This window comes from Budorcas taxicolor, chromosome 6, assembly GCF_023091745.1.
Source record: "Budorcas taxicolor isolate Tak-1 chromosome 6, Takin1.1, whole genome shotgun sequence".
Lineage (NCBI taxonomy): Eukaryota > Metazoa > Chordata > Mammalia > Artiodactyla > Bovidae > Budorcas > Budorcas taxicolor.
The window spans coordinates 60,283,515-60,296,171 of record NC_068915.1 but is presented as its reverse complement, the minus strand read 5'-3'; the positions used below and the strand labels follow the sequence as shown (position 1 = coordinate 60,296,171).

At 42.3% G+C, this 12,657-nt stretch overlaps 1 protein-coding gene across 1 annotated transcript in view; it reads left to right on the top strand.

Annotated features, from left to right (window-relative positions):
• Positions 1-12,657, top strand: part of APBB2 (amyloid beta precursor protein binding family B member 2) — a 200,015-nt gene that overhangs the window by 65,142 nt on the left and 122,216 nt on the right. The window lies entirely within an intron of this gene.

Here is a 12,657-nt window from a genome sequence, read left to right as displayed (position 1 = left end):
TTGGATTATAGAGAAAACAAGGGAATTCCTGAAAAACATTTACTTCTGCTTAATTGACTACACTAAAGCCTTTGACTGTGTGGATCACAACAAACTGTGGGAAATTCTTAGAGACGGGAATATCAGACCACCTTACCTGTCTCCTGAGAAAGCTGTATGTAGGTCAAGAAGCAATAGTTAGAACTGGACAGGGAACAATGGACTGGTTCAAAATTGAGAAAGGACTATATCAAGGCTATATATTGTCACCCTGCTTAGTTAACTTATTTCAGAGTATGTCATGTCAAATGCCAGCTGGATAAATCAAGAGTGCCAGGAGAAATATCAATAACCTCAGATATGCAGATGACACCACTCAAATGGCAGAAAGCAAAGAGGAACTAAAGAGCCTCTTGATGAAAGTCAAAGAAGAGAGTGACAAAGCTGGCTTGATACTCAACATTCAGAAAACTAAGATCATGGCATCTGGTCCCATCACTTCATGGCAAATAGATAAGGAAAAAGTGGAAGCAGTGACAGATTTATTTTCTTGGGCTCCAGAATCACTGTGGATGTTGACTGCAGCCATGAAATTAAAAGATACTTGTTCCTTGGAAGGAAAGCTATGACCAACCTAGACAGCATATTAAAAAGCAGAGACATCACTTTGCCAACAAAGGTCTGTACAGTCAAAGCTATGGTTTTTCCAGTAGTCAAGTAAGGATGTGAGAGTTAGACCATAAAGCTGAGCCCCCCAAAATTGATGCTTTTGAATTATGGTGCTGGAGAAGACTCTTGAGAGTCCCTTGGACTGTAAGGAGATCAAACCAGTCAATCCTAAAGGAGATCAATCCTGAATAATCCTTGGAGGGACTGATATTGAAGCTCCAATACTTTGGCCACCTGATGCTGAGAGATGACTCATTGAAAAAGACCCTGATGCAGGGAAAGATTGAGGGCAGGAGGAGAAGGGGAAGGCAGAGGATGAGATAGTTGGATGGCATCATTGACTCAAAGGACATGAGTTTGAGCAAGCTCTAGGAGATGGTGAAGGACAGGGAATCCTAGCGTGCTGCAGTCCATGGGGTTTCAAAGAGTCTGACACAACTTAGCAACTCAACAACAAGTCATTTCATCAATACCTTCTAATTTGAGGCTCCAGAGAATTTTTATGGATAGAAGCCCTCTTGGACCCCTGGCTTACTGGAAGCCTCTGACCAGTGCCATCCACTAGAAATACCATGTGAGCCACATATGTAATATACAATATTTTGAATAGCCACATTACAAGAAGTTCTTTAAAAGGTAAAATACATTGCTATTTTTAGTATGTGTGTGTGTGTGTTCTTAATTTATTTAGAGTAATTTTTCCCCCCAGGTGCTGTGTTTTAAAGATCTATCCGTTAGGCTGGGTGACATTTAATGCACTGTTTCTAGCTGCTGACTGCGTGGCACTCTGGGGTTCCCCTTTCTCCTTGTAGAACAATGGACTCCCAAGGCGCCCCCTTTCCAGCCCTGCACATAATCTCACAGGGAGCACCTCCTCCAGGGTAACAGTGTGAGGAGGTGTATGAGCTCTATACTTAGTATTGCTGGCTATAAAATACGTATTATTTACTTGTTTTGAAAAAAAGATATCTTTATCTTATTGATAGATATACTTTAATTTTGTTTAGTGAAAATAGAGCCTTGCAATTGTTTGTTGAGTCAGATCCTGTTGACTGGTATGTGTTAGTCACTCAGTTGTGTCCCACTCTCTGCGACCCCATGGACTGTAGCCCGGTAGGTTCTTCTGTCCACAGAATTCTCCAGGCAAGCATACTGGAATGGGTTGCTGTTTTCTACTCCAAATTATGGCTTTTTTTTTTTTTAAGTTGTCGCTAACCAATTCAGTTCTTACAAATGTGTTTCTCAAACAGACCCAATGGCCATGAAAAGAGGTCAATTTTCCCAGGGTGACCAGTTAAAATTTAGGCCAAGTGCAAGTAACCTTTATTTGCAATAAGAAAATTTAACAATCCTTGCTTTATCAGAGTAGAATATATTTTTAAAAAACAAGTCAGTCATCAAAGCAGCAAGTGGAAGAAAAATATTATTACCCGTAAGGAAGAAAACCCATGGAAAATTTACACTGAAAATGTACTCTTGCTTTCAAAAATAATTCATACTCTTTGTTTCTCCAAAGAGAACTAAACAGAACCAAACAAAAATACAGTGGGTTCTTTTACTCAGCTCCTTTCCGCTCCTGGCTCAAGGTTTGGTACGTCCAGTATGATATTTTCTTAAGGGCGGAATAGATGCTCTTAGTTCATTCATCAAAGCACATCTGTGACCCGGAAAGACACACAAAGTTTGTTTCTACAAGGAAGGAAGCACAGCAACTGTTTAGGGTGAAGTTCTCCACATAGTCATACACTTGTCCCTGCTGATCTCTGCCTATTTGCCTGCAACAAGGAAGACTTTGACACAGCATCCAATTCATTTGCTTCCAAAGAATGTTCCTCTGTACCCACTTCTGATATCTAAGGATCACTTGTGTGTGACGAGCAGAGTCTTCTCTCAAAAGGCCCAAATGTTATAGTAATTTCTGTCAGAGAGGAAGTAATGGGACAGAGTTGAGAAGGAAGATACTTATTAGAGCATACCAGAATTCAAGACCAGACAGACCATCATTTACAAGTGGACACTCAGCTACCAGTAGATCTAGAAAGAAGGAAATGAAGCTAACCCAGAACAAAAACTGTATGAACCAGAGTTTTCACAAGTGAGTGGCTTAGATTTTGAGACTAGAAAAAAGAAACCTATTTCTGTAGCATATTAAATCTGGACTCCTTCCCAGACACCCTGCAAGCAAGAAACCTCTAATGCTTTGGGAGCATTTTTCTAGTAAGAAGATAATTTTAGCATATTGCCTGGGAGTTGAGACCTTGTGGGTTAACCAGTACATTTGTAGGTGAATAAAAACTAGCAAACTGGAATTCTACTTTCTTTTTGGATGTCAGTGTAAAGCAGGACTCAACTCAGGAGGCTGGCGGCTTAGTGGTACAGGCCACACCCTCATATTCCCTCCCTCCCTCTCTTTCTTCCCCGTTTCCCTCTTTGTCTTCTGCTTTCCTATAGTTCTCATTCACATGAGTTGTTATCTCAGCAGCCTCTGGGATTTCAGAAGATAAATCCCTGGTGCTATGTTGTGTCCGACTTTTTTTTCGACCCTGTGGACTGTAGCCCACCAGGCTCCTCTGTCTATGCGGCTTCCCAGGTAAGAATACTGGAGTGGGTTGCCATTTCTTTCTCCAAGGGATCTTTCCAACCCAGGGATCAATCCTGTGTCTCCTGCTGCAAGTAGATTCTTTACCCACTGAGTCATCAGGAAAGTCCTTCGGAGGATAAGATACGGAATAAGGGAGCCACTCCTAGCTACATCCACTTACCTTCAGAAAACTTAACACCGCACACCTACTGTGTGTGTGACATGTTTGCAGTACATTGGTTGATTAAAAAAAAAAAAGAGGAACAAGCTTGATCTTGACTTTAAGGAACTTTGATCTGTTTAATTTGTGATAAACAGCATCTCTAGACACTTTTTCTAAACTTTTTACTACTGAGGACCCACAACTTCAAACAGTTCCACATCCTAGTCTCTAAAGAAGTCCTTCTAAACTGTGAGCACTAATTTATTGTTTGAGGTTTCTGAGAATACTTTTTCTGTTTGCTTGTCCTTTCCTGGAATTTTGGCCCAAATAGCTAATATTGTCTTATGCTGCATTCTATTTTGAGAAGATTAAAAAAATGACACTCTCTACATGTGCATCTCTGGCAGATGGGATCCACAAATACCCCTGCCTCTTTTCTGCCAGTAGCCTCAGCATCTCTGAGAAACTCGGAGCTCTGTGTACCACTCTTTCATTTGTTGGAAAAGAAAAACCAAGCTGTTGCACAGGTGTGCATCAGCTAATTGGTTTTGTCATTTTGTTTTTCCCTGGAGAATCTGCTTTTTTCTCCTGACCTAGAATTGGAAGAAGTAGGGGAGGAGGATGGTACAAGTCAAAGCATCAAAGCCTTGAATCAAATGGATGGCTGAATGTTGCTTGTGGTTGGTTGAATCCTGATAGTTTTGAGGTTTGTGATAAATTAGACCCAAGATAGAGTCTGCATTTGGCATTTTTACAAGAGTTGGAAATGCGGTTAAGATGCTTGCTTGTACTGGTGGTGGTGAAATGAATGAATGATGACCAAATTATATTCCAACAGTAGAGGGTTTGGGAAATGTTGAAGAAGTTGGGAGTCAGGAGCCTGGGTTTCTGAACTCAACTTTATAATTTATATGCCTGTAAGTTTGGTATTGAATATGGGGTTGCAAAGCTAATCCTTGGTGTACTAGTTTCTTTCCGAGGTCCTAGGTCTGAAATTCACTTTCCTGCCATTAGATGGATGAGTTAGGATCGACTTCAGCTGTTAGTAATGTAAAACTCTAAAATAACTCTAAAATAACAGTGGCTTATTTACAATAGAAATGTATTTCCCTTTCGCACAGAAGCCTGGTAGTAGCAGTCCACTGATGTAGCGGCTCTGTTCCACACAAAGACCTCAGGAACCCAAGTTCCTTGGCCCTACCGTTCCAGCATCCCTAGGGGGTAGCCAGTGTGCTGATGGTCCCAGAAGACTTGTCTGTTCCAGACAGCAAGAAAAAAATGCGCCTGCAAACTATTTTATGAAGAAGGTTCTTAAAAGCTGCTATACAGTCCTAGAACTTACATCCCAATATTAGAATGTAACCTGCATAGCCATAGCTAGCTACATGGGAGGCTGGGAAATGTATTCGGGATGGCCAAGTGTCCAATAAGAAAGGAAAACACTCAGAACTGATGAACAGTTTGCAGTGTCTGCTACCTTATTTGGGAGACCCAGACACCAGGCTTCTCATGGATGAAAGGAAGATACAGAATAGTTTGCCCACTTCATTATTTTAAAAAGTTTACACATAATTACCTATTATATATTGTGATTATAATTTATAACAAGATTAGAAAATAAAACCACCTAGATGCAATGTGAAGCCATATCATTTACTGCTTTCCTACTTCCAGTGCTGTCTACCACGTGCTAAGTTCCTTTTAGATTTGATGCTTAGGGAAAAGTTTCCTTTTTGGTAAACTTCTTTTATTAGATAACTCAAACTTTGTAAATTTTAGGGGCAAGAAATTAAATTTCCTCTCAACTCCATGGCTCTTATTTTCTCATGTTATTTTACTGTTTCAAATATATTTCTATCTTTTATATAAGCTGCCTCAAATTCTCTTTTAACTTAGATGGAGAACAGATATCTCAGAGGAGTCATAAAAGAACAGCTTTTACCCTGATCCTTTATGATGTGTATTTTAAAAGTTAATATCCAAAAAACATTTCTCTCTTAACTCCCCCACCCAATCCGTAGCCTAAAAATCCTGTTTTACATTTTACATCAAATATTAAAGCTTGTCCATAACCACTCAGGCATACTGAACAAATTACTTCAATTATGCTGATTTTTTTAAGGACACAACCTTTAAAAATACTTATGTGAAAATACACAACCTTTAAAAATTCTAACAAATAGAATGGTTTGCAAACAAAAAAATGCACTGAGATGTTTCCAGTGTCAATGACAACCAGTTTCTCCGCCTTTGCTAAAATCTGTTTTTTCACCTGTAAAATGGGAATAGTGTGTCTCCTGTACCTGTCTTCTCCGATTGTGTGGGATCAAATGAGATTAAATTAGTTGCAGGACTTTGACAATTCTGTAGTGTTCTAGAATTGCTTGCTTTTGTTTCTATATCAGAAACAAAATATACACATTTTAATCTATGGGAGTATAGTTCTGTGTGCTCCCACACATAGATTTTGTTTTTAGAAAAAATGGCAGCCACTTCAGCATGCTTTACAAATATGTATATATATATATTAATTTAGGCTGTGCTGGGTCACTTCATTGCTGCATGCAGGCTTTGTCTAGTTGTGCTGGGCAGGGACTGCTCTCAATTTGCAGTGTGACGACTTCTCATCGCAGTGGCTTCTCTTGTTGCAGGGCACAGGCTCTAGGGTGCACAGGCTTCAGTAGCTGTGGAGCAAGGGCTCAGTTGCTCCATGGCATGCTGGTTCTTCCCAGACCAGAGATCAAAGACCTGTATTGGCAGGGAGATTTGTTTTAATTAATTAATTAATTTTAATTGGAAGCTGCTACTGCTACTGCTGCTACGTCGCTTCAGTCGTGTCCGACTCTGTGCGACCCCATAGACGGCAGCCTACCAGGCTCCCCCGTCCCTGGGATTCTCCAGGCAAGAATACTGGAGTGGGTTGCCATTTCCTTCTCCAGTGCATGAAAGTGAAAAGTGAAAGTGAAGTTGCTCAGTCGTGTCCGACCCTCAGCAACCCCATGAACTGCAGCCTACCAGGCTCCTCCGTCCATGGGATTTTCCAGGCAAGAGTACTGGAGTGGGGTGCCATCACCTTTACTTTATACTATGGTAGTGGCTTCTGCCATACATTGACATGAATCAGCCACGGATGTACACGTGTCCCCCATCCCGAACCCGTCCCATCGCTCTGGGTTGTCCCAGTGCACCGGCTTTGAGTGCCCTGTTTCATGCCTCCAACTTGGACTGGCCATTTGCTTCACATATGGTAATATACATGTTTCAATGCTATTGTCTCAAATCATCCCACCCTCGCCTTCTCCCAGAGTCCAAAAGCCTGTTCTTTACATCTGTGTCTCTTTTTGCTAGCAGGCAGATTCTTAACCATGGACCACCAGGGAAGTCCTCAGTTTGCCTTTTTAATCTGCTGGCAAAAGACTAGATTATAGTTTGTTGTCAAATACTCTGTCAATTTCGTAGCTTTTCCCTAATCATCTTTTGTCCTAATACTTAATGTAGAAAGTCAAGTCCTTGCATGCCACCATTTAGAATAACAGTGACCTTGAAGTTGGTCTAGACAGCCTCTGGAATAGCTTCCACTTTGTCATCAGTGCTCTTGCCATCAGCCTAAAGAGGACCACAGCTCTAAGGGAAAAGTGTACTGAAGACCCTGCCAGAATAGTGGAGGGCTGGAAAATGGGCTTTGTTTAACACACTTTCAGACCTGTCTGCCTTGAAAGAGTATGGTGCTGGTCGTCATTGTGTCTGTCTGATTGAATGGAAGCCAAAGAAAGATTGCTGCCAGAGGTAGATGTTTGTCTTCTCTCCAGCTGCTCACTGTGAAATGATAATCAAGGGAGGAAGGTGTGTGGATGGATCGACTGCTGGCGTGGCAGCTGGACACGTTCTCTGAACGTTATTGCACAGTTGCTTAATCATTTGATCATAAATATCCCTATTACACTGTATTTAGGCACTAAATGCCCAAACTTGAAAGCAAGGAATATTAGGGCTGACTTGTTGATCATCCTGCCAAACCTGAACAATCCCACCTGCTATTGAACCGGAGGCACTGCTGCCATTCAGTGCACGAGTGGTCAGACAGCTGGAGGAAAAAGTAATAAACCTGCCTGGCAATTTTATGTATGCTGTAGCCTTTACTTTTAAAGTCACCCAACAAGTTGCTGATTCAAGAGCATCCCCACCTGCATACATTCTCCATTTTGTAATGTGATTAAACTGTTGAATATTGGAGATTGCATTGGTTTCATCACCGGTGTTTCCCAGTGCTTCTTAGAAAAACAAAATTGAGGTTATCACAATGGCCTGTAGCTTTCTTAAAATATAAATTTATAAATATATTTATAAAAATATAAATATAAAATATAAATTAAAATTCAAGTTTTAATGTTTTATTTTTGCTTTTTTGGAGAGGGCTAGGGACTTTAAGCCTGTGGCTTCTCAGTAGTGATTGTAAATTATGCTACTTTGTACTTTGTGCACACTGTAAAAGGAAGTAGTGTTCTTAGATTATATTTCATATCTTAAAATTTTAATACCCCTTTTTATAATTTGTAAGAAAATGCACATTTTATTGTGTAAGTGTGTCAAATGAGACCTTATGATATTTTAAATATTCTGTAGCCAGGTCATATGATTAACTTCAATCATATGTATTGTATAGGTGTGAATGGATGAATTCATATTTACAAATACCAATTTTCCCTCTGGATAATTTTTAGTGGCTTACATCTCATGCCCTTTAGTCTTTAAATTTGTCTTTGCAGAGTCCTCTTGACTGTTTTGATTTTGGTTAACAGTCTGTGAACAGGGAGGCATAATTTCCCTGTTATTTTCCACCATCATCAGATCAGTTCCTTTTGCATACTTTCTTGAGGACCTGAGGCAGAGCAGTCTCTAAAGAAGGGTGCCTGAAATAATACTTAGACTTCATAAGCTAATTTGTTCTCATTTTATTTCTACTTTAATGGCCTAGCTGCGTGACATAAAGCAGCCACATGCTGTTTAAAGAGATGCCACAAACTCAAACCAGTGTGTCCTCATGTGATGCTTTGCTTCTGAATGGACATGTGAGTGGCCAACACGCTCATCTACTTTTCTTGATCTAAATAAAAACTACCTTTTTAGTAAAAATCACATTTGGGAATCTTAGGTTTTCAGTGAAGTGCGCTGTGGTTGATGCCATTTCAAAATGTATTTTTTCCAGAGTCTTTTCCCCCAAAGCCACATTTGAATGAAGAAATTAATAGTGACTAGTAACCGAGATTTACTGAGTGGTTATTACGTGCCTGGCTTTGTGCCAAGCCCTGTGTTCCACATCAACTGTATGGTGTAGAAGCTGTCATCAGTTCTGTCATAGTAAGCAGACAAGCCATTAGAAATTAAGCCATTTGTCTGAGATGACACAGCTAGCCAGTGTGGAGCTGAGATTCAAGGCTATTGACTGACTCCAGAGCTCTTGTCGGTAATATAGCCTTGAAACAAATTTAGTTGAGTAAGCCTAGCAAAGACTTATGTCCCCAGTGAGTTTAAATTAAGAAATATTGTGTTGAGCTTATGCCAAAATACTGGATAAAAATACACGAAGTGTGTAGTATTATAAGGCCCAAATTTAAGAACCATTTAAATTGTGAGTTCTTGGAACATTTACTCAAGAATCTTCAACAGGAAAATCCTCAGTTACAAAGAACTCTCTTTCAAAAACATTAAAAATCTTAACTTTTTTAAAGGAAAATATAGGAGAAAGAGTTAGAAAATCAACACTCTCAAAACTGTCAAGAGTTTTATTAGAGATGTCAGAAGACTGCAACCACAGGAAAGCTCAATGGAGTAAAATGTGTAATTTTTGTGAGGCTGTGATAGACACTTCAGAGTCCTAGATAGGCCTTGCAAATAAATATAAGAGCAGAGGCGCTGAGACTGGGGCAAGCTTTCCTCCCCTCTGTCGGCAGGCCAGCAGGTCAGAATTCTGAGAATTCACAGATTTGGGGCATTTAGGGCTCATCCCCTTGTCTCCATAGTTATCATTTTTGCCAGTTCCTTTGACTTAGGACAGTTTCACACCACCTTCTAAGCAGCCTCCGTGTGCTGCCTGGAAGCCTCAGCAAACCTATAATAAATGATCCTGTCCTGGAGTCCTGGCTCTGTGCTCTTGTTGCCAGAAGTCAATGATGAAGCTGGAGGGGATGAAGAACTTTCTTGCTGTTTCCTGACAACAAAGTTCTAGGTCCAGAAAAAATAAAGGGGCTAAGTAGTGAGTAAGAGAAGAAGAGAGAGAGAGAGAGAGGCAATGGAAGCAGACCACCGGTGAGCAGAGAAATGGTTTTAACGCTAAATTCATATACAGCAGTTTGGACCGAGGAGCCTGGCTCCTTTGGGAACAACATTGCTCAGAAAGAGTAGCCAGCAGCAGCTGCAGCTGAGACTTCAGAAGAGAGAGGTTTTTCTTCTCCAAGAATGGGAGCATTGTGCAGATTGCTTTTCTGATTTTGAAAACACAGACCACACAAGAACTTCACGAGTTTCCCTTTGCATAAAGGGTGAATTCTTAGCTCTTATGGAGTTAAGTCTTATTCTGGACCACTCATCTCTCATTCACGTGACCTTCTGTTGTAATGACATGATGGCCTCTTTCCTGCCACGGGGACTTTGCACTTGAGATTCTCTCTTCCAGGAATGCTGTTCCCTAGTCTCTTCCCAAGGCCAGCCCCTTCTGTTTGGGGGTGACATTGTTCTTTCTTCAGACTATCCTACCAAATAGCCCATCACCAGACACAACTGACCCCATTATCCGTAAATTGCCTCTTTTATTCATTGCTGTACATTCTCAGCTTCTAGAATGGTGCTTGGTATGTAGTAGAGTCCCTCTGTGCACGAGAATGCGTGAATAAGTGGGTGAATGAATGAATGATGAAGTATAATTCACATTTTCTGTTTTCTGAAGCCAGGAGTCAGATGGCATTTGGTAGATAAGAATGATTACCTTTTGTTTTCCCAGACCAGTCGTTCTTAAGAAGTCTGGTTCCCAAAGCCAACAGCATGAAATCAGTAGCACCTGGGGACTGTCAGAGATGCAGAGTCTCAGGCCCCACCTCAGAGCGACCGAGTCAGAAGCTTGGGGTTGGGGTGGAGGGTGGGAGGCTGGCACCCGACGATCTGTGTTCTAGCAGGTTCTCCAGGTGACTGATGCTTGAGAACCCAGGTCTCGGATGCAGGGTCTGGCTACGTCTATCTGATGACCTCTGTGCCCCCAGCCCTGGAACCATGCCTGGCGCAGAGTGAGCAGGAAATGTGTGTGGAAGGAGTTCATCTGTCTCCTCTTTGTTCACAAGGTCCTCACCCCCTGCCTTGCACATTGAGGCACTGGGCACACAGCAGCTGTTGAGGAAGGGAGTGAGGGCCATTCAGAGGACCAGAGGGAGACTTTTGTGCTCTGTGCTGCAGACGTTACCAAATTTAGCTTCCCAGCTCACCCATCCCTCCTTCCTGTGGCCTCCGGAGCAGAAAGGGGAAATTTCCAGCTGCTGCTAGATGCTCATTTGTTTCCATTTGACCCTTCGGTTCCTGCTAGTGAGCCCAAGGGGGAGGGTGAGGAGAGGCTGGCTTGCCTCACTCACAGACCCAACTGCGGAGGAGAGCCCAGTCCCAGGGGTGGAGCCAGGCCCGGGCACTGGCGCCCAGAGGCGGCTGGAAAGGCGGGTCCTTGCTGCTCACAGACAGGCCCCTTGTTCCTTTGCCAAGTATCACTCTTGGCCCAAGAGATTCTCAGCACAAGAGGGACTTTCTTGGGGCTGTCAGCCTTGCTATTTTTATACTCGGACTTGCAGGCCCTGCTTCTGGGACAGAACTGCACACAGTGAAGTGGGACACTTGGAAAGGACACCTGTACCTTTCCACACCTACCAGTGAACCTCTTCTCCTTGAAGGCACCTTCAGTAAGAGGCAGGGATGCAGTGATGACAGGACAGAAGACCATAAAGCTTCTTAGATGTGAGATCCTGTGGGGAAGGGCGGAGGGAGAAACAGGTGGGATCTCAGCCTCCGCCGTGTGTCTGGGGGTGGAATTTGAAGCTCAGGCTTCTAACGGGAGAGGCTGCAGATCCACAGACCGGCTGAGGTGGCCTGAGTTTACTGGATGCAGATTTAATGAGGGAGTAAAGGAGGGAGGCCCCTATGCAAAGCCTGCAATGGCAGTGTCCTGGCGTTGATGTACCCAGGCTCCAGGGTGGGTCCTAGTGTGCTCAGTTACCAGCTCTGTGACCCTGGTCAGGTCAGCAGGCCTCAGACTCGAAGCCATTGTGTTCTTTCTTTTGTTCCCATCCCCATTTACTCATGTTCTGAATTCCCCCAAGCTGATCTTACTCAGGTCTCTGAAAAAATAGCATCCGTTTCTACCCTGGGACCTAGTTTACCCCTTGGCCTTACACCAAACTGCAGAAACAACCCTCACACACCCCGCCCCCCCAACAAGGAGACAAGACAGAGGAGTGTATGCACATATTTGCTTCGAGCTGTTTGTGAAAGATGTGGGTAACCTGAAATTATTTAATCATGCTTAATTTCCTGTAGGGGGAGGGGAAGTTTCCATCATAATTTGAGACAAGCGGCAGTTTTGCCTCTGACAGATTTAAATGAGAAAAGCAAATGCTGGGATGCCAAACACCCTCATGAATGCACATCTGTGCCGTCATCTTAATCAACTTCTTTGTTTGGCTTCTTTTTTTCATCTTGGCGACGGTAGCAGTCTCAGTGACATGATGCGGTGACATTTGCACAGGGCAAGGCCAGCCTAGTTTCTTTGAATTGCTGTACTGGCTCCAGCCTCTTATGAATGGCCACGTAAGAAAGGGCCTCTCCTCAGAATAAAGTGATCCCCCAATGTAGAGTGCAAATTGATTATGTTTTCCTACCTATGTATGTTCATCCAGCTGCTTGTAATTTCTCCATCATGCCTCTCACTCTATGGATTTCTTACTCTGCTTCCTCTTCTCTCCTCTCTTCTCTAGTACTTTAGCCCATTTTGTAAGAAAGCCCAAAATGAGATATTTAAAAGCAAATAATCATCCCATAAACTAATAAAATATTGATATGGTCCAGAGATGGCAGAAATTGCCCAGTAGATGTATTTTATTTGTCCCACCCAGCACACACACATACACACATACATACACACAGTGCATAAAGAATTATTTTTTTAATTTAAAGGCCTTTGGACTTTGTACATGCTTACTGGATTGCCTCATAGTTCAGTTGGTAAAGAATCCGC